At 37.0% G+C, this 23276-nt stretch overlaps 1 non-coding gene across 1 annotated transcript; it reads left to right on the forward strand.

The window, feature by feature from the left end:
* The first annotated feature begins 11634 nt into the window (after positions 1–11634).
* LOC125362799 lies at positions 11635–11800 on the forward strand. The gene has a single exon (XR_007213109.1). It is a non-coding gene; the product is annotated as a U1 spliceosomal RNA (small nuclear RNA).
* The last annotated feature ends 11476 nt before the right edge of the window (positions 11801–23276 follow it).

Below are 23276 nucleotides of genomic sequence, written 5' to 3' on the forward strand. Positions count from 1 at the left end.
ATATAAAACTGCCTTTTTTTTTTTGCCAGTCCTGCGGCTTCAATTCATGGCCTTAGCACTGTCCTTGGTTTCTTTTTGCTTAGGGCTAGCACTCTACCACTTGAGCCACAGTGCCACTTCTGGCCTTTTCTGTTTATGTGGTGCTGAGGAATCGAATTCAGGGCTTCATGCATGCTAGGCAAGCACTCTACCACTAAGCCACATTCCCAGCCCCTAACACTGCCATTTCTAATAATGTAACTAAAGAAAAGGACTGACAGTGCCTCATTCCTGAGGTATATTTTCTGTGGGGAATTTTAGATATATTCTTTAAAATTTATTTAAAAGAAACCCCACCATTCTCTGTTCCTATCCACTTCTCCCTAGTAAAACAATTCCACTGTCTTAATTTATGGACTCAATTAAGAAATATTTTGAGAAAGTCATTCAAATGAAAGAAAGAAAGGAAATGGAATAGTGGGCAGCCTGAGAGTTGAGGAAGAGGACAGATGAACTAAAAAAGTTGATACCAGAACTCTAAAATCTCTCACGAGTTCAGTCACAGAGCCCTGTAGTCACAAGCTCTATTAAAGCTTGTTAGAATAATTTATGATTGAGTCATCAGGACAAGATCAAATTAGAATGTTCTATTTAATAAAGCAGGGAAATATATATATATTTTGAAGATGTTCACCAAAAATAGTTTAAATGAACCTATTTTTATACATGTGAACTTTGTAACCAGAACAACTCATTTCCTAAATGTTCAAGATAGATAGCTGACATTTTACTGTACATTGGTTCTGTTCCAACCTTAGTCCCAAGCCACCTGTCCCTCATTGGCTGTAGGATCCAAGATCAGGAAACACAAAGTCATTATGCTAATAGCAACCAGAGCCTAACAAAATTAGGTAAATTTCTCATATCCTCAAAAAAAATAAATCCACACTGACACTTAACTACAAATATAGAATCTCTGAGTTTTCTCTACTACTGGCTGCTACCTATCTTATGCAATATATATTTATGTGCTGATCAGAATTAAGTCAGATTTCAGCAGACCACTTAAGATATCTTCTTCATCTAACAGTCTTAGTTTTTATGTGATTGATCTTTTGAGTCAGATTCTCAAGAAATCAAATTATTGCTGCTCAATAGTATTGAACTTTTGAACCTGGAAAAGGAAGACAACAGATGGGTCAGGAACTGGTGGCTGGAAGAATATAGCTTCTCTTCATAATATTTTATTTTGAGTGATTCTTTTCACAAAAATTAACAATGAAAATATTGGGATTATCAAAATCAAAACAAGCAAAATAAGAATTGTGACGTGTAAATAGCCAGAGTCTCTAGATACCATCAGTAATTGAAATAAAAATGAAAATTACCTAAAACAGAAAGTGTTCAAAACCTAGAATCCACTACCACTCACTAGGGAGTATCATGCAAATAATTCTTGCAAAGCGGTAAGAAGGAAATAGCCCCATGGAGAAAAGCTTTGCAAAATCATACATATGATATGATTGTCAATGTTGTAGGTTAGTGGAATCAGTTATGCCAGTCTGAATAGTGCTGGATAACCAATACCCCCCTAAACTCCAAAATGTAAAACAACAAAGGTTTAATTTGTTCCTGTGCTCTATGCAAGTTAGCTGGAGCCCTGCTTTCTGTTGCTTCTCTCCTAACTCTTGGATCTAGGCTAAAAGAATAGCTATTTTCTTGAAGAGAGAAGTAGCAAAACATCTATTGGCTCTTAAAACTCTACGAGAAAGTGGCAGTTATCATGTTTGATCACATTTTACTAACTTCATTCAGTCACATGATGAAACATTACTTGTCAAGAGACTGAAAATATGATCCCCTTACAAGGAAGGGCTTGAAATATTGGTGTGCTCGAATGCAGTTCTCTCAAGAAATAAAATACTGATGACAAGATGCCCATCAGAGATTTGTGCTCCCATTCCATAGACTGAATAAAAGGTTTTCAAACTTGAGCACATGTTAGAATCATGTGGTAGAGTTATTATGAAAACTTAGAACTCCTAAGCCCCAAATAAACTTATTCAGTAATGTAGAGTGGAGACCAAGAAATAAGTACTTTTAAGATGTTTCCAAGTTCTGTGCTGCTGTTGAAGGAAAGTGCACCAAACTTGGAGTAGAATTGGTATAGAGTGGTTGTAAGAAATCACTTCCCAGACAGAAACTCAAATTTCCAGCTTCACCTGTACAACCAGTTGGTGTTCCCACAGTGCTCAGAAGGAAATGTGAGCAGAAATGGTGTTTGTCATTTCTGGAATCCAAGTGGTTAAAAAGCATATTCCCTTTCCTCCTACTTCCTTCTTTAAGGTGCTTTCTGCATGCACATCTGAAAATAAAGCTTTCATCAGCCTGAGCCTCAGGCCACTCTTAATAAGTAACACCTGCATTCAATTTATTATGTGAATAATAACCAATTTATATCATGCTATATCACAGATGTTTGGGGATTGGTTTGCTATAGTAGGTGCTACTACTTTAATCATCAACCAAAAAAAAGGTAAGAAGAGAATCTTGACTCTTCATTTAACATTGATCAGTTTCTGCCCCCTCTTTTAAATGGGCAATCTCTGCTGCGGCCTTAACACTAACAAATGTGACTTCCTTTGATCCCCTAGTGTGATATTTTTTGTTCTCTGCTGATACCAGGGTTTGAATTCAGGGATAGTCACTTGCTCCACCTGCTAGCTCAGCTGGTGCTCTTCTACTTGAGTCAGGCCTCCAGCCTGGATTTTTGCAATTTTTTAATGGAGTCTCAAGGACTTTTCTGCCTGGGCTGGCTTCCAATCGAGATCCTCCAGTTCTCAGCCTCCTGAGCAACTAGGATTACAGGTGCCAGCCACAGATGCCTGGTTTTGTTTCCTTCTTTAATTGTAGTAACAGGTAAATAAGATTAAATATCTTAGGATTATAGGGTAGAAAATTCAAAATCATTTAAATTCCTTAGATAAAGAATTAATTTACAGCTACTCAGGAAGCTGAGATCTGAGAGTCTGAGTTCAAAGCCAGCTAGGACAGGGAAGTCCATAAGACTCTTATCTCCAAGAAACAACTCAGAAAACCGGAAGTGGTGTTATGGCTCACTCAACTGGTAGAGTGCTAGCTTTGAGCTGGAGAGCTCAGGGACAGTGACCAGGTCCAGAGTTCAAGCCCCCACAACTGACAAAAAGAAAAAAGAAATAATTCACTTATTCATGATTTAGTCACATATTTAGTAAAACCTTAATACACGTTTCAGGAGCTGCAGAGCTCAGGGCCAGTGACCAGGTCCAGAGTTCAAGCCCCCACAACTGACAAAAAGAAAAAAGAAATAATTCACTTATTCATGATTTAGTCACCTATTTAGTAAAACCTTAATACACGTTTCAATATATCTATGACAGAGTCCCACATCCAGCAGGGGGAGGTATAACTTCCCTTCCGTGCTTTCATAACCAGATACCAAACACTGGAGAAAGTAGTTTTCCTAACTGGGCCCAGAGATAACCAGAAAGAGGCCAAGCAAGACTGCAAAGACCGGATTTCACCACCAAAGCCAAGACCAAAACACACACACACACACAAACACAAACAAAAAAAACCCAAACAGGGCTGGGGATATGGCCTAGTGGTGAGAGAGCTTGCCTTGTATACATGAGGCCCTGGGTTCGATTCCCCAGCACCACATATACAAAAAACGGCCAGAAGTGGCGCTGTGGCTCAAGTGGCAGAGTGCTATCCTTGAGCAAAAAGGAAGCCAGGGACAGTGCTCAGGCCCTGAGTCCAAGGCCCAGGACTGGCCAAAAAAAAACAAAAACAAAAAAACCCCCAAACAACCCCCCCCAAAAAAAACAACAAGAAAAAAAGAAAAGAAAAATGGCACCATTAGCTTTACCCATACACTTGATTTTAGGAACAAAAGTTGTTTCTATATCTATTTCAGTAAATATTCATTTTTTTTCAATTTCTTTTATATGTTGCAAGGAAATTTGTGTGTCCCCTATTCACCTTTCATTCTAGTGTGTCTTCCTGAGTAACAGGGACTGTAAAAACTGAACTGTATTTGCACTCGTGTTTCCTCTCTGATTTAGGCTCAACTAGGCAGATATGCCTGCATGAGAGCTGAAACACAGAAATTAGCTGAGACGGTAACTTTACATCAACACTGACCTTCCAGTAGGTAGACTTACAAATAGAGATCTTGCTCTTAACACTTATCGGTTCTGCCACAAGTCATTCTTAATTTTGGTGACCTTAGTTCTCATCTGAGGATTGTGTCAAGTAAGATGTGATGTAGACTTAACATTGCTACTTCTAATGATGGAATGAAAAAGTAAAGAGCTAATAATGCTTGGCTCCTTAGGTATATTTTCTGTGTGGAATTTTATATATATATATATATGTATATGTATTTATATGTATATGTATATATACATATATGTATGTATTAATATATGTATATATATACATATATACAACAAACCTCTGTTCCTACCCACTTTTGCCTAGTAAAACAACCCCACTGTCTTAATTTATGGGCTCCATTAGGAAATATTTCTTGAAAGGCATTAAAATGTTTCCATTTGGCTACTTTAAGTTCTAAGTTCTTATGCTACAGGAAACCATTTTCTACCCTGGTTGCTATTTAAACTCTTCAAGAATTTGTCAAGCATTATTATGTCATACTCACCCAGCTCAGAGATTTAATCATCCACTTCATCTACTTCAGGACAGATTCATTTCCTGGAGAATCCAATCACACGATTCCCAGTAGCACAGATAAGGATTCAAGCACTTAAGTTCCTCTTGAGTTTTCTTGATTTTTCTGAATCTTTAGGAATCTTTTGTTTTGTTTTGTGCCAGTCCTGGGACTTGGACTCAAGACCTAGGAGCTGTCTCTGAGCTTTTCTGCTCAAGACCACTGCTCTACCACTTAAGCCATAGCTCTACTGGCTTTTTGCTGGTTAATTGGAGTTAATGTTATATGGTAAAATTACCACAGAAGCCACATTTTGAAGGATGGTATTCTGAAGTCTTGATTAGAGCATTAGCAGTCTGCAGGCAGCCAGTTGTTACAAAGGCCTGCAGCCTGCAAATACCCTCAACACAGAAAACATTCCAGAGAGGGAAGAAGGAACAAAACAATACCAACAAACCAATTCAGCTCCAATGGAGAGCTGACTTGGGACGCCATGGTAACCAGAGTTGAGCCAGGAGAAAGGCCACAGGCCAAGAAGATACGTGGAGGGGTGTCCTGGAGCCTGGGCTGATTGGGATCCTAAATCGGGTCGGAGGCAGGGTCACAGGAAGCTCCCAGTCCCAGGGACTTGACTGAGAGGTTCAGTAACCTGTCGGCCAAGGGCCCACACCTGTCTCTAGGGATTCAAGAACACCCATCACCTGGGAATGGGACTTCCCTTCCTCTAGAAATTCAGGCACATATGTCAAGACACGATGCCAGATAGTACAACTCACCATGTGGCCAATGATGGTGCTGTCCAGATCTGACCTCCTTATTACATAGAGAGTCCCATAGACTTTCCTGCGTAGGCTAGCTTTGAACCAAAACTTTGGCACAAGGCTGAAGGAATCTTTTAGAGCTAGTTCTACAGCAATGCAAACTCCAAATTGGTTTTGAAGCACCATATATTTTCTCTTTATTATGGTTTTCTTAATATGATTCTCACAAAACAAAGGTCTATTCTTTTTAGGAAGACAAGTTTTCTTTTCTAAAGTCATTTTAATAGCATCTTTCAATGGAATGCTTGAAATCTACAATTGTTTGTTCAAGGACTATATAACATGGTTTTTATTTAAAAACATTCCCCTCGTTTCCAGCAGTACTTACCAAACTGTTCTATGAAGTTCTTTTCAAAAATAAATAAATGACTCTTGTTATGGAGCCATTGGAATACGGCATCAAGTGGTTGAAAGCACATAACACTCTTTAGAAAATGCTTTAAACTCTTACAACAATTTACATAACCATAGATACTGGGGCTGAGAGCCTGGGCACATTGATTCTCTTATGGCATTTTCCAATACTGTAGAGAGAGACTGAGCCCTATTGACTATTTCCTATTGCAGACCAGTTGTAACCTGCCTCACCTTTGGCAAAGAAAGACACTAGCAAGAGACTGAATACAGTGGTAAAGAAAACAAAGTATTTGTGCTCCTATCTTTCTACCTTAGGTAGCAACGTGGAAGTTGGTTCTTCTCTGACTTTAGCTCATTGCTTTCATTCATTGGTTGACTAATTTATCTTAATTTCAATTTTAGTCATATAGCTTCTGCTCCTGGCAGAAAGATTGATTGCCCACATTTTTTTTTTTTTGCAGTACTGGGATTTGAACACAGGACCTCACAATTTCTAAGCAAGAGTTTTACCTCTTGAGTCACTCTGCTAGTCATGTTCTTTTTCAACTGAATTGAATTTAATTTTAAAGGTGATGTACAGAGGGGTTACAGTTACATAAGTAAAGTAATGAGTACATTTGTCAGTGTTACCCTCTCCATCATTTTCTTCCACCTCCCCTCCCTCCCAGCTCCTTCCTTCCCCCCCACAGATTGTAAAATTCATTTCCAACACATTGTCTTGTGAGTATCACTGTTGCATTCTTTTGCCCTTTGTCCTTTGTCTCACCATTTTGTTACTACACCTCCCTTCCCTAAATCAGATAAATGTATATACAAGACACAGGGAAATTAAAAAACAACAACAACAGTGAAAATAGGGAATAAACCAAAGAGAATAAAATGAAAGAAAAAAGAAATAACTTCACATGGTACAAAAAAATCCACCCAACAACTATTGTTTCCATATCCTGGAGTTCATTTTGCTTAGCATCATCTTATGTGATCATATGTACATAGCTATTGAGATATTTTGATCCTCTGCTAGGACTATCTAGACATATAGTAATTGTTAAAAATGAGGGAAACCATGGGGCCTGTGTTTCTTTGGGTCTGGCTTACTTCACACTTAATATAATTTATTCCAAGTCTTTCCATTTCCTTAAAAATGGGGCAATGTCATTCTTTCTAATAGAAGCATGGAATTCCATGTATATACCACATCATTGGCTAATTTTTGAAGGTCTAAGCCCAGAATGTTCTCCAACTTGTGCTTCCCTATGTAGCTGGAATAACAGACACGTGCCATCATGTTTAGTCACTGCCTGAGATAATTTCAATAGATTTTCTTCTTCTTCTTCTTTATTTTGGAGCTGTCATCCCCTCAATCTCCATCTCCCAAGTAGCTAAGAATATTGGCTTGAGCCACTATACCTGGCTACACTGCCTTTTTCTTTAATCTTTCTAGCTTATCATAATGGATTCCTATTTCTTACTTTTATATTACCTTCCTGTCTCCTTTTTCTTTCTTCCCAGCTCTATTACCTATATAGTGATCACCCTGAATTGAACTGCTGTTGTTAAAAATTCTCCAAGTGATTATTTCAGTTAAGACTGAAATGTAATGGTAATGTAAAGAAGTGACTTTTAAAACAGAATGATGGTCTAGAAATGTGGTTTAATGGTAGAATACCTGACTAGCATGCCTGAAGCCCTGGGTTCAATTCCTCAGTACCACATAAACAGAAAAAAGCCAGAAATGGTGCTGTGGCTCAAGTGGTAGAGTGCTAGCCTTGAGCAAAAGATGCTCAGGTACAGTGCCCAGGCCCTGAGTTCAAGCCTCAGGACTGGCAAAAAATAAAAAGCAGGAACTGGGCATTACATGCTAGGGAACTAAACTGTGCAAATTCTATTTCAGTATCTTTATATTAGAAGGACTAGAGAACAAGATATGAATCTGTAGACTTGAGTATATTTATTTATTTTTTCCTTCAGGTGAATCAGTATCCATGGGAATAGTGAAATACACCAACAGCCACTAGCCAATTTAAAATGGTGACATTTGAACACTTAGGTATATCATCTAATCTAGGCCACGTCAAGAAATCCATTAATTCAATCCCCAGTACTGAAAAAGTGCACTACATAGAAGAGAAATACTTCGAAGCATAAATCTCACATTAATAAAACAATTCAAAAGATGGTACAAATGGCATGAAAACATTTGCTTTCATCTTTGTCACTTTTTCTTTTGCTCATTAACTACCTACTATGTGACAGACACTCTTCTAAAGCACTACAAACACATCCTTGAGTGAAAAGACAAAATTAATTTTGCTTTTGTGGAGCAAAAGAAGTCATGAATATTAGAATATGAGGTGCATTTCTCCCTTAAGTTCAATGTGTGCTTTGGATGAGGAGAAATCATAGTAAAGAATTACATATACATGCATACAATATTCATATATATGTAAATATATATACTTTTGCATTGTCACTATGATTCATATCCTTTAAGAAACTAATGTAAATCTTTAAAAGTTAAGTGCAAATTTTCTTCCCCAAATTAAATTGTGAAAAAAAATAATTTCTTAGTTTAAAATTTTAGTTATTCAAATAATTTAAACAAAGATCTTAAACAATTCTAAGGCTCAGATTCATGGAGCTACACATCAAATAGGAAGTAAGAATGGTGATTTGGAAGTAAAGGAAGACCAGCTATTGACAATCTCTGCTTGGATAAAAATAGTCTGAATGTCCTCTTAAAGCTTGAGTTGAAGATAGAAAACATGTCATAGTATTTTTGTCAAAGTAACATGTACTCTTATTTAAAAATTTTAAATACTTTAAAATGTACAGGAAAAATGATTTTCTTACAGATAAATATCTAAACATTTTAAGGTATTTCCTTCAAGTTTTGATTTGTAGGGATATGTGTGTATTCCCATATATGTGTGAAAATCATATGAATATCATGAAATTGATGCTTCAATATAACATTACATATTATACATGCCACTAAAAATATTATAAGAGCTTTTCCATGTCATTACATGGTCTTTGAAAACATTTCCACCTATGATTATTTCTTTGTAATAGATTTCTGGAGTGTACATGAAGAGAAGTTTGTGAGCAGAATGAAAGGATGCGAATCTGATGGAAAAAGAAAGTTGGCTTTAGCAAGTGTACCTCTCATCACTGAATTGAAGAGGAGCATAGAAGAATGAAAAAGCATTTCATGAAATAGTTGCTCTGTATTTCCAATAAGCACTGGAAAGGGAAGCTTAAAATGAAAATAGGCAAAGCTGCAGCAGATCTATCTATAGCAAAAGCCACAAAATATTCAATGTGTGGAGTTTTAACAGATTTAAACATTAAAATGTGTTTGGAGGTAAGAGTGACTTAGGAAATAATGACAAAATCAAAAAGTATTTGCTGCTATTATGTTTTACTACGAGACTTCCCAGAGACTTTAATGTTTTTATGTGTTTAAAACACATCAAAAGGAGGATATTATGTGAAACATTTCCCAGGCTTATTTGACCACAAATCTTTTGTGCACTTTGAGACAAGTTCTTTACAACACCAAATTGGGAAAAATTATTCTGAAAGAATTGAGAAAAAAATTAAATTGTAGTCACAGCCAGATGGGAAATCCATATCAGAATAAGTCAAATCAATCATAAGGATCCCATGGCAAATATTATGTCTTGAAATCTGCTATTAGTTTAAATACCTTATTCATCTTATCACATCACATCACCTTATTCATTATCACATCGTGACACATTAGACAGAGGCCATATAATAATTGGAAAATTTAAGAGTAGGAATTGGTACAGGTCTTTGATACTAGCAAATTTGGTGACCTTACATAATCAATGCAGGCTCCATAGCCTCCACTAGAACACCGTGTAATGAATGTCCAACGAATGGCTGAATCATTCACCTGAATCATTCACAATCTTCAAAATATCTAATCAGCTTCTCTATGGTTAGCCTTACAAATTCTAAATTCTAATGTAATCATAAATTCTATGTTGTATTTTAAGATAATGATACTTTTTTTTTTTGGTCTGTCATGGGTCTTGAACTCAGGGCCTGGCTTGTCCCTGATCCTTTTTGGTCAATGCTAGCACTCTACCACTTTTTGAAACACAGCTCCACATCAAGTTGGGGCTATTTAATTGGAAGTAGAAGTCTCAAGAATTTTCCTGCCTGGGATGGCTTTGAATCATGATTCTCAGATCTCAGCTCCTGATGAGCTAGGCCTACAGGCATTAACCAAGAGCACCTGGCATGATACTATTCTTATTAAGACCTAAGTCAAAGGAAAACAAACTGTCATCTAACCTCCTAGAAAAAAATTCATAAGTGAATCTTGGATTTTGTGCTAGAAAACTTCAGAGCAAGTTTACTCCTATAGTCCTAGCTACTCAGGAGGCTGAGATCTGAGGATTGCTGTTTGAAGCCAGTCCTGGAAGGAAATTTAATGAGACCCTTATCTCCAATAAACTACTCAGAAAAAGCCGAAGGTGCTGTTGTGGCTCAAGTGGTAGAGCACTAGTTAGCCTTGAGCAAAAGCAGCTTAGGGTCAATGCCCAGGCCCAGAGTTCAACCCAGGACCTCAAAAAAAAAAATGTTGTCTTATGCTGTCGACTGCACTTGGTCAAACCCAAGTGTAATAAATCTGCAATTAAGTGGGCTTACTATATTATGCATAGTGCTTCCAATTTCATATCTTACAAATAGAAGGACATATGCAGAGGGTAGAAGCTTATGGTAGTCTTGCAGTGTAAACAGTGGAAAGCAGTTCAGATTTTGGATTCAAAAAGTCTCATGCTAGCCTGGGTAGAAGGGTAACAGTTTTGTGGTAGTATTTGTTTGGCCTGAATGAGACCCAGGGATCATCAGTTAACAGCACCACAAAGAAACAAAAAACAAAAGAAACCCCTCCACAAATTCCTACTCTTTCCAATACAGTTCTCTGAATATTTTGCTCTTCCTGAGGAAATGGTGCTTGGCTGAAGTGTAATGGTAGTATTCTGGGAAGGTGTAAAAAATGATATTAAAATAATCATAGGAATGTGTGTATGTATGCATGTATGTATGTATTTTCTGCCAGTCCTTGGTCTTGAACTCAGGGCTTGGGTGCTGTTCCTAAACTTCTTTTGCTCAAGGCTATAGCACTCTGCCTTTTAAATAAATACACCACTTCCAGCTTTTCCTGGTGGTTAATTTGAGATAAGAATCTCATGGAATTTCCTACCTGAGCCGGCTTTGAACCTCAATCCTCATTTCTCAGCCTCCTGAGTAGCAAGGTTTATGTGTTTGAGCCATCAGTGCCTGGCTTCTTTCAAATCTGTTTAATCAAGGAGGCTTCCCTTACAAGGAGAACTGAAGATTTTTTGCTATGCAGAGTGGTGAGAGAGATTTTTGTCAGGAAAGTGTCTCCCAGAAGTCACTCTGAAGGAAGTGGTGTGTGGTTCCATGTTCCTAGCAGTGGGCTGGGCTCTGACCAGCCCCCCCCCCCCCCCACTTTTCTTGACATTATGTTGGAGGTGGAGTATGTATATTAAAGACTCGCTACATTTGGGAAACTCGGTCCCTGGAAATCATCTCTACCTTGTTATACATGTCCATTGCCAGTTCTGAGATACAACACGGACATTTTTCCATTTTGGTCACAATATGTAGACAAATTCCTATTAGAGACGATTGTCTAATGACCTTAACCAAACAGTGATATACATGGCAACAGAAGGTGCCTTTTAATAAAGTTGATTTGTACTTACCTGGTGGGGGAGATACTATGATCACAAAGGTGGATTGCCCAAGGTGAGGTTTATCCATTGCAGTTTGTTGTGCTGATTCCCATGGTTTCTCAAAATGCTGGGAACTTCTTTACTTAATTGTGGTAGTGTGTGATGGGGTTCCTGTGGGATTGTATTTGTACTCTCCCCTGCCCTTTTGTGTCTTAAAAGTAGAGCTTGAAGTGTTCAGTTGCTTTGGCTTGTGGTTGTGCTGTCAGTCATTCTCTTATATTCTGTTTAGTGTAGTTTGAATCCTGGTTTTGTGTGTCTTTTCTAGTGAGAAAGTACTATGTTGCCACATTCCTATTGTTGCTGACATTTTAATAAGATTCCCTGTAGCAGGCTGGGTCAGGTCCCGAAAAAGAATAAAACACACACACACACACACACACACAAATATACACACATAGTGGTAGTTATTAATATAGTTTTGTTGAGATCCTAATTTTAGTGACTCCAAAGAACTTCTGAGATTATATGATGGATTGATGTATACATGCATTTTAAAAATCAGTCATGATGCTTTCAATAGATGACCAAAGGGGTTAGTGATCCTAATAGGCAAAACTACACCTATCTATAGAATTAAGATTGTTGTAATATATTAAAACCTTTCTAAGGATCGATTACTCCATTCATTTCCACCCATGGCAAATTAATCCATGCAATCCTTGTAGGGCAAGGACCCTTCACCCTCATTTTACAGATTTTAAACCAAGGATCTAAGGCATTACCTGAGTTGCCTAAGTTTAGTAAATGATTTGAGATTCCAATGCAGCTATTCCTGACTCAAAATGTCTTCCCACTTTACTACGTCTATCAGTTCGGGTTTGTTAGTGAAAGCTGCAATAATTAATTAGGCAATAAAGAAACAAAACAAGGGATATGCTAAGAGAAAGATAAAAAAACTTGTAAAATTTCTGGGAGGATCAGAGTGCTAAAATCATGTGCCAGACTAGCATAGCCTCTAAGAAAGGGAAACTTCAACTTACATTGCCAGAATAATGTGGCTAACGGCAAAGAGAAGAGAAAATTAGCTTAAAATATATTGTATATAGCAGTGCATATATTTAATATAGTAAATAAAGACACCTAGCTCACTATTCTTATTTCAGCTTTAGGACACAGTCTGTACCTTGTTTTTATTGTAATGGTTATCCACAATTCATTGCCAACAATTCAGCATATGCTTGTGGGTGAACCAAGATTCCTTTACTCCACAGGGTCAAACCCCTTGGTAACTGTGTATTATCTGTGCTGCCTACAGTAGGTACTGTTACTTTATATTACAGCGATAGGAATCCTCTACAAGATCTCCTGAAAACTCTCATTTGCCTCTATCATGTATTTGAAGATGAGGGTCAGCTAACTGTAGACCTGTGAGCACACCTGTTTAGTCAGGATAATAGAGTCTGGAATGACTATTCATCAGTCTCAACTTCTAGTTGATTGGAATGACTTGAAGGGATACTGGTGAAACTCCTTTTATTTTTGAATATATAAATTTTAAGTTCAAATGGTCCACAGTTACGGGGAAAGATAACCAATATGGGTCTAATTGCCCAGAACAGAAATGCTAAGAATTCATATAGCCGATATAAATTATACCTTTATAATCAATATGTAGACAAACTTACTTCTCTCTACATGTTACTGAAGTGGCTTTCTGTCAAAATCCACTAGTATCCTGCTACCCTTTCTTTTCCTCCCTCTGTCAACACTGCAGTAGTCTGTGACTCCAGCATTCATGTTAAATTTAGTCCCAATATTAAGTTCCTAAATAGACTTTTGCTTCCCCCTTGTACAATCTGCCATGGTCCCTTGGGAGAGTTATAAGGAGAAGACCCACACCTCACTATACAGTTGGGGTCTGTAGTAGGGCCCATTACTGAGGATAGCTGACTTCTCAATGGCTCACTGGTTCTGGAATAATCAACAGGGAAATGGATAAGCTAATTTATTCTGTTAAAATGCTCTGAGTCTAGTCTCTCATAAATGAACTACTATGGTTATAATAGTCAGAGAGAACTTATTTAGTTCTATTTCAGAGTAATGAACTCATTATAAATAAATAATATCAAAGATTCCTGAAGGTGTAAATCCTTCAAATAGATCCTGCAGCTCTTTTGCTATTTTGGTGACCACATAAAAGCTGCCCTGATTTTTAATGGCCACTTGACATCTACCTCCCTTAGGACGGTAGAATTAAGGAGTCCATTTCCACTGAAGTGTCTTCCAATGACATCTTTGGCTTATAGAAAACAGCTGCAAAAGTAATTTTCAACAGCACTGGTGTGCCTTCTCATCAGTATCTTTCTTGATATCTTGTTAACAGTTTTCTGGAGGTCTCTTGCCAGACATATTTGGGGTTTTAGGTAGGAGTCATGTAAAAAAAAAATCAATTTTAGTATTTTAACTCCTCCTGTTTTGGCATTACTCCCTCTACATTATAACTTGAATTTAAGGCTTCTCAAATACATTTAGCATGGTCCACTGATGAGCACAGGTTTCAGTCTACTTACCAATCCACAAACTATTACTTTTCTTGTTTGTAGATATTAACACATTTAATCTGGAATGTTTCATAAGTGCTTCCACATCAAAATATCTAGACTGATCAAGAATAACATTCTACTTCCTTCTAACACATATTCCCAGATTTCTTACTAACATAAATTATCCTTATAGGGAAGTCATCTTGTTGTATATGCTTTTTCTCTCTCTCATTTTGATTTTGTAATTTCCTTCACTGGGGCTTTTTGGGATATGAATCTAACTAAGCTGTTGGAAGCACAGAGATATGAATAGGGGTGGAGGAGGAGGAATAAGTAGTGCCTTTTTACAAGGTAACTCCCTTATGTGGTATCAGTAGAGTGTTTTAAAACAAGACAGCCTTGATAAATGGACAGAAGAGGAAGTATCTGAGCAGGAAGTAACAGTTTGGTGGGGGTAAGGTACTCCCGAGTCCTCTGAATCCTCCTGTAGGTATTGACTTTAATTTTTATTGTGTATCCCTTCCTAATTAGGGTTATAACTCATACCAGAGTCCTGGCAAAACCTATATCCACTTGATTACCCGTAAGTTCAACTGCTTTTTCCTGTACACTGCAGAATAGAAATTATTTTAGTCAATGGTAAGAATTGCTAAGAAATAGCCATGTTGTATCGCTCATATTTTTTATGCATTCATATTGTTTGATGACTATCGTCACTGTAATTGGTTCTCTCAAACCTTTCTTTCAATGGAAAATTTGTTCATATTACTGTCAATAAGGAATGAATTAGCAAGTTTTTCATTGTGAGGCATAATGATGAAAATCTTTCCTATGATTTTGGCTACTTCTCTCTCTCTGTGTGTGTGTGTGTGTGTGTGTGTGTGTGTGTGTGTGTGTGTGTGTTCTAGGCTTGAATTCAGGGTCTTATGCACACTCAATATTCTTGCTCACAGATGGGCCACTACTGCTTGAGCCATGCCTCTATTCAACCATTGCCTATTTATTTTCAACTATTGGCTATTTATTGCCTGTTGGCTTCTAACAGTGATCTTCCCAGTCTCAGCTTTCTAAGTAGCTAAGATTCCAGATCTGAGACATTAGTGCTTGACTTGATTAAAGCTTTCTTCAGTCTTATTCAGGCTGAAGAACTCACCCTAGATTTTATCCAATTCCAAGAAATCCATGGATGTCTGTGATGGTATCTTATAAGGTCGTTTGTGATATGACAGTTCTAGCATATGGAGGAAGTTGCCCGTCTCTCCCTATAAGGCCAGAAAACATACCAAATCTTCTATACAGGTGTTTTTGTAAATGCTTCCATCAGCATTTTGTGACCTGTATCACTGTTAACATGGTTTAAGAAATTCAAGCCATAGAGAGATCACATGTATGTATTCTTCTATGAGTCCTAACTATTCCCAGTGTATGATTTAATCCCAAACTAAGCAACAGAGATGTGGATAAAGAAGCTTCAAGATGACTCTAGCTTCTTACATTTAATTAAGTCCCAGCCATTTGGGTTGGTTGACTATAGCAATAAACAGTAGAATGTCAAATATCAAAAGTATTCTTGGTAAAAAAATTTCTTTTTTTTTTTTGGTAATAATTTCTGTGTCAGTCAAAGTTCTTGGGTTCTATATTGCAAGGACAGAACCACTGACTTTAAATGATTTAAGTATTAAAGCAATTCTTTGCACAGACACTACACATGCAGAGATTGTAAGGACTATAATGCCAGGCTCACATATGACAGGCAGAATCAGAAATGAAATTATCTGCATTTATTTGGAAGAAACAGAGAAACCTTCCCTGATCACTAGATGACACAATTTAAAGCCCCATCCTCTCAGGAATGAAGTTGGGACAGCGGTGATACTACTATGTGTTAGAAACTGGTTGTTGTCACTCTTACAACCACCAGCCCTGGTAGATCTCACCCTAGTCTTTTTCTATATCTCTTGTTCTGACTGAAAGTTAAGTGTGTCTCTGACCAGATAATACTAGTTCAAAACGAAATAGGAGGCATTTCCAGTTTTGTATATGGGAGGTATGGTGAGAGGATATACATTCAAAATTGACCTAATTTGAACTTTCTAAATGCCAAGATCATTTTTGGTAAACATGTTTTGAAGGACTCCATCACTACCAGGCTATAAGAAGAGCAAGTCTCTTGAGTTCTGTCATGCATGTAAACATTAGACAACAATTCATAAGAAGAGGTACGAGATAAGATGTCAATGAAATCCCAGCTATCTCTTCTTTTCAATCTTTGATGACAGCCCGAATGAAAAGGTTCATTTAAGGCATGTGGGACAGTACTCCTGGGGCAGAATTGTGTTCTCAGATGGCCCCTCATATTTGGAAGTAGTCTAAACCAATGACTGCATAATGGGTATTGAGTTCAACTCCAAGGGGGCTGGCTGTGACTTTCATTGGAGCCCATGTTCTAAGACTTCCATGCAGGGGTGGGCATAATTTCTAAAGCTTATACTATGTTTAGACTTATTTTAATTTTGCAAGCTAATTAATTTCACCACAAAAAACCAATTTTGTACATTCTGTACAGTAATAAACAGAACACTTGGTATCAATCAAAACATGATAAAGTGTTACCAAGATGTAGAGAAACACTGAATTCTTCCTTATATAAGATGAGCTATGTTCTCTTGGTATGTTATATTTGCCAGACTGAATGGTTGTGTAACATGTAAGTTTAGAGAGGCACATATGTATTACATAATGTATGTTGAAGAATTTTGAAATAAGTTATAGTTATCCTAACAGTAGTCCAAGAATGGAAAGTGAGTTCAGATGCTGGATACCTGAAAATATTTCAAGTATTATTTACAACAAACAGCCTGCTTCCTAATCTGTATAAATTCAAATGCCAAGGCAGAAGGTAGGTAATGTACAGCTCAGCTCCATAGGGAAAGACGTTTGAAGGTCATGCATTACCTTTATGGCCTCAACTTCTGAGGTGCTTTAAAGGAAACAACATGTTATATTGGCTTAAACTTTTTGGAGCCAAAAGTAATATTCCTTCATAAACTGTCTGAGATGTATGATCATCATAATATAGATTTGATAGGGTATTTAGAGATACTTAATTAAATAGATTCCATCTTCACTTTTATCTAACCCTCTTCTTTGAAGATTACGCATACCATACACGAAAAGTCCTCTTTCTTTCTACACACACACACACACACACACACACACACACACACACACACACACACACTTCCTATAGGACATACTTTTAAATACATAAGAAGAAAATGACAATAGTACTCATTATTGAGGCTGAGGTTGGGAGGCCCTCACCAGATCTGTCACACTTTGCCCTTCTCAGGTCATGGAACGAGGGTATAAGTTGATTGCATGCAGGTATTGGCTGGGCATTGCTGTGTAACTGTTGAGAGATTGGCAAGTGTCACGTCCAATCATGAAAACATAATCTGAAGTGAGATGGTTGGCTGGCATGATTGAATTTGCTCTCCACCCGGATGTCAGTTTTAGGTGACAGTTTTTGTGAATATGTGTGTCAATTATGCTGAAGTTCCAGGGTGATGTTGCTGGGAATATCACGCAGGGCTTCCCAAGACTGGCAGGACCTCATCTATATGAGCAGGAGCACATAATGATACTCCAGTGCATCTCCCAGGAGAAATGGGGTGACTTTCAGGAATACACCCAGAGCAATTCCTTCTGTCCAAGATTCTCTGGTAAGTCTATAGAGAAAATAACATCCTTTGGACTTACTGGTACACCTGAAATTGGTTAGGCTTGTGCATCAAATCATTCACTTTTGTGGAGCCTCATATTCAGTTTTCTACAGAATTCCATTGGTACCAAATATAGAAACAGACACATGACTATATTTCTTTTGTCTTTCTTTCTTCAACACAAAATCATGTATTATTTTCTTTGTTCAAGGTAGTCTTGTCATACACATTTTACAACTTATGTCACTTAGCCACAACCATAATTCTGTATTTGTTTAATTGGAACTGGATATACAAATATCTCTATTTTTATATTTTTATTGTAAAGAGGGATTACAGTTACATAAGTCATTTATTGAGTACATTTCTTTTGAACAGTGTCACCCATTCCCTCCTTGTCTCCCAGTTTTTCTCCTCCTGACCCTCTTTCCCACAAGTTGTATAGTTCATTTCCAATATAATGTCTTGTGAGTATTACTGCTGAATTAATTCACCTTATGTCCCACCATTTCTCTGCTTCCCCTTCCCCTCCACAGATCAGATAAACTTACATACAAGACAAAAGGTACAGAAATCAAATACAGTGACAAAAGGGAAAAAAGAAGAAAAGAGATTTGTTGTGGTTCTGGATCTTTCTTTATTTAGGAAGTTTCAACCTGTGCAAAGGAGCCATAGTGTTTCTCCAATCCCTTCCTATAACATTTTCAGGGTATCTGGTCTTACATTGAGGTCTTTAGTCCAATTGGAGTTGATGCTGGTAAAGGGTGATATATAAGGATCTAATTTAAGTTTTCTGCACAAGTAAACCCAATGGACAGAAAAAGAGAAATAATTACACCTGGACACGATTAATTAAACAGCAACCTAAATATTCACACAGTGAGACCAAAGAAGGATATTCTTTTAAAAAACTTACTGTCAAAGTATTGTACCGAGGGGTTGCAGTTACATACATAAGGCAGTGAGTACATTTCTTATTAAACTTTTTACTTCTTCCTTCATTTTTCTCCCACCTTCCTCCTTCCCCGGTTCCTTCCCCACCCGACCCAACTTGTACCGTTGGTTTACAGCATATTGTCTTGTAAGTATTGCTGTTGCATTGGTTTGCCTTTTACCCTTTGTCTCTCCATTTTGGTGTTCCCCTTCCCTAGTTCTGATAAACGTACATACAATACCCAGTGTACCAAAGTCAGTTACATCAGGGGTAAAACTGTGGGGAAAAAAGACAAAAGAAAAAGGCTTAATTTCATAGGGTACATTGGAAATAACAACAACAAACATTGAGAAACCACTTATTTCCAGATCTTGTAGTTTATTTTGCTTAAGATCATCGTATGTGATCATATGTACATTACTATTGAGCTACTGTGATCTTCTGCTAGTACTAGGGGAGGATCACAAGTACTCTATAGCTATGTGCATAAGATAATATATAATGATGCTTATACCTGGAAAAATTATATTAAGTGAAACAAGTCAGGCCCAAAGAAATATGGGTTGCACAGTTTCTCTCATTTGTAAAAACTAGAATATGTCTATGATATGCTTAGCAGGGGATCACAATAGCCTAATCTCTAAGAGCCTAGCATCATATATAATGAAGTGCATCAAAATGAACTCCAAGAATTGGAAACAAGAGTTTCTTTTTATGTCCTGTATGCAGTTATTTCTATTTTTTCTTTTTGTTTTACTTTTCTGTACTCTTTGTCTTTTATATAAGCTTATCTGATCTGTGAAAGGAAAGGGACAAAGGATGAACTAATGCAACAATGATACTCACTAGACACTATTTGGGGAATGAACTTAACAAATTGGCCAGGGTAAGGGGGTGGGAGGTAGGGGGGAGTGGGGAGTAGTAAGCAGGAGAAAATGAGGGAGAGTGTAACAATATTTAAAAAGAAATGCACTCATTACATTCCATAACTGTAACTTCCCATTTATCATCATTATAATAAATTAAGAAAGAAAAAATGATGCTTACTGAAATGAACTCAAAGCAATGGATAAGGATTTTTTTTATCATACTATTTTTGGTTCTTTTCTCTCTCTTTTTTCTTTGGTTTATTTCCTTCTTTCACAGGGGTTTGTGGTTTCTGTGCCCTTTGTCTTGTATATGTTTATCTAATTTGGGGTGGGGAAGGGTAAGCAGAGAAATGGTGGGACAAAGGATGAATCAATTCAGCAGTGAAACCCATTAGATACCATGTTGGAAACAAACTACATAACTTTGGGGGGAGGGGAAAACTGGAAAAGAATGAGGGAGGGGGTGACACTGTTCAAAAGGGAATGTACTCATGTAATTGTAACCCCTCTATATCAGCTTTACAATAAAATTTAGAAAAGCTTAAAAAAGAACTGAAAAAATAAAATAAAAAACTCTTGTTTCTACTTCTTGGAGTTCATTTAAATAAGCATTATTTTATATGATTATGTGCACAGAACTATTGGACCTTATGATTCTCTCCTAACAATATCTTCCTATAGTCTGACTGAGTGAATGTTTAAATTTCACTATTTTAATCTAATTATTTATTTTTGCTAGTACCACTCAAAGCCTGTGCTTGCTTAACTTGCTTGTTTGACTGGCATTCTACCACTTGAGCCCCATCTCCAACCTCATATTGTTTTCCCTCTGATTATTATTGAATATTATGGACTTTTCTTTCTGGGCTGGCCTCACAATCCTCTTCTGATCTCAGCCTCCTGAATTCCTTGGATGATAATTGTAAGCTACCATTACCTGTATCATCTATCTTATTGCTTCCAAGTAGCCTGGGATGATTTGAATCCAGTTTCCCTTCCTTCAAAACCTTGGGCTCTTTGCATCATTCCTCAGACAGAAGATTCGATATCTCTTTCAAGTACAAATAGTAGGGACGTTCATGGTGTAAAATATGCTTTCTTCCTGTACTACTACTCAGAGAAATGGAGTAAAGAAACGTGTTCTCTCAGGGAATCATTGATTAATATTTCATTTGGATTCACAGATTTTTAAATATACCACTTCTTAGATAATGTTCAAAAAACTGTAAGCTCCATGTATCCAGACAACTTAACTGAAAACTGTATTTCTTTATTTTTATACCACTGTTGTAGGCTATTTGGATGATTACCAGGGGGAGAAGGGAAGATATCCATTGTACAGTGAAAGATCAAGTTGAGGGTCCAGAAAGTTGTTCTTCCTTGACCTTTGTTTATTATTTTCTTAGTAATGTGAACTTTTTAGCCAACTTGCCCATTATTGAAATTCTCCTTCATCATTTTCAACCTATTCCTTTTCTGTTGTGTTTTATACCTTGGCTCTTTTATCCTTAACTCTGTGTGTGTGTGTGTGTGTGTGTGTGTGTGTGTGTGTGTGTGTGCATGTGCACGTGGCCCCAGCTCCACTTTTGGCTTTTTTTGGTAGTTAATTGGAAAGCAGAGTCTCATAGGTTTTCCTGCCCAGCCGGCTTTAAACTGTAATCCTCAGATGTCAGCCTCCTGAGTAGCTAGGATTACAGGCTTGAGCCACTGGTGCTCAGTATTCATCTATAACTCTTTAAACACGGTATCCTTACATCCTTAGATTAGGTACAATAGAAATGTTACATGTATTTTTTCAGTATTCAGTATCCAAATTAATAATTAGATGAATAAAATAATTTGAATTAGGAAATTAATACACTTTTATGAAGTGTACATATTTCTCAGTATGCAATTATGTGTCAAGTATTGAGCCAGGCTTCTTATAATATCTTCAACATCATAAAAATCATTCTGAATTTTACTCATGGAGATGAGCTGATCTCCAGTGGAATAAATGTCTTACCCAATATGCCACAGGGAAAAGTGACAGGAAGAAAAGGAGCCTATGTGTCATATTGTCTTTTAATTTCAGAGCCAATAAAATAATGTGTATTTGTTATCCTACAATTATTGTTGAAGTGCCATCTTTTTTTGGACTCAAGTTACTCCTGTGATCCATTTTAGGAATTAGAAAATTGTGTAGGTTGAAGTTCTCTTAAATGAATGTTACCCTCTAAAGGGAAAAGCTCTTTAAAGCTGTTGGGAATCTGTGCTGGAAAAAAAAGAAAAGAAAAACAATTTCTATCTATGTTCATGTTAGGAAGGCTTAACCTAGAATAACTTTCTGAGTGAAATCATCGACCTCATTTTTCTTCTTGCCCTAAGCAAAACCAGTTGGAGATAAGCATGTTTATCCCTTACCATTTATTGTTGGTATCCAGAATGTTTTTATGGATGAAGTATTTCTATGTCCTTAAGGTGTGCCTATTGAAACTTCCTATGGCTTCTGTTGGTGCTAATTTCCGGATACCATTATTGTCAATGCTGTGGTGAAAATCAGGGAAATTCTTGCTGGTACTATAAGGCCCATTTGCAAATATATCAGTGAAGTGCTTGGGAGATAAAAATTTATTTTTTATTTTTATTTGTACTATTTGACATTTGGACACATTTCTCTGTTAGAATGTGTAATTTCAAAGTTAAGAGTATAACACTATCAGGCACAGGAAAGTGATAGACAGTTGGCAATCCGAGATTTCTGGATCTTTTAAAAATTCTGATGAAGAAGAAAAGACTTACATGTTGCTGGACTTTTACATCTTCCTCAATAACAACTTTTGGTGGCTTTATCTTGGAAAGCTGTAGTGATTAACTCAGCCAACCAATGATGTATCTGCTACATGTTGGGTAGTATGATTGGTGTATGCTCCCATCTCTAAGGTAGTTCAGAGCCTAATAGAAATGGATCAAAAGATGATTTACACATGGCATAGTGATGATACATTTATAGCTCTGTGAGGGATCAGAGGAGAGAGGGATTGTTTGAAATGAGAAACAAGGATGGAAAGGCTGTTATAGTCAAGCGAATCTACATATTAGAAAGCATAAATATACAAAAGTCTTTGAATCACGTGGTAAAGCTCAGAATAATAGGCCTTGGAGTAGATAAAACAGGCAAAGAGTATAGAATAAATAAGGTAATAATAAATATGGTAGAGAGCATAGAATGGTACCAAATAGGATCATTGGGAGCCTTGTGTACTGAGGTCAGGAATTTAAGATTGACCCCATAGACAAAGGGGGAAGTTAAGATAAATAGTTTTAACAGGCTAAGTGAGAGAGGTAACTTTCCCTTATTCACTTTTGAAATCAGTACAGGTAATTCCAAAGAAATTATCATCAATTTCTGGGCAATCAAAGAAGGCAGCAGATGAGATAGTACAAGCATAATTAAGTAATACAAAGGGAAATTCCATTCTATTTACTTCTTCCTCATGATGATTAGCATTTTGTTTCTCTAAGTAGACTTAATTCATTCGAACAATTGCAAAGTGGGGCGTTGGATCAATCTTTACAGGAAGGTAGACAGAGAACCTGGCTTTACTTTTCAT

The sequence above is a fragment of the Perognathus longimembris genome, chromosome 13, assembly GCF_023159225.1.
Source record: "Perognathus longimembris pacificus isolate PPM17 chromosome 13, ASM2315922v1, whole genome shotgun sequence".
In the NCBI taxonomy this organism is placed as follows: Eukaryota; Metazoa; Chordata; class Mammalia; order Rodentia; family Heteromyidae; genus Perognathus; species Perognathus longimembris.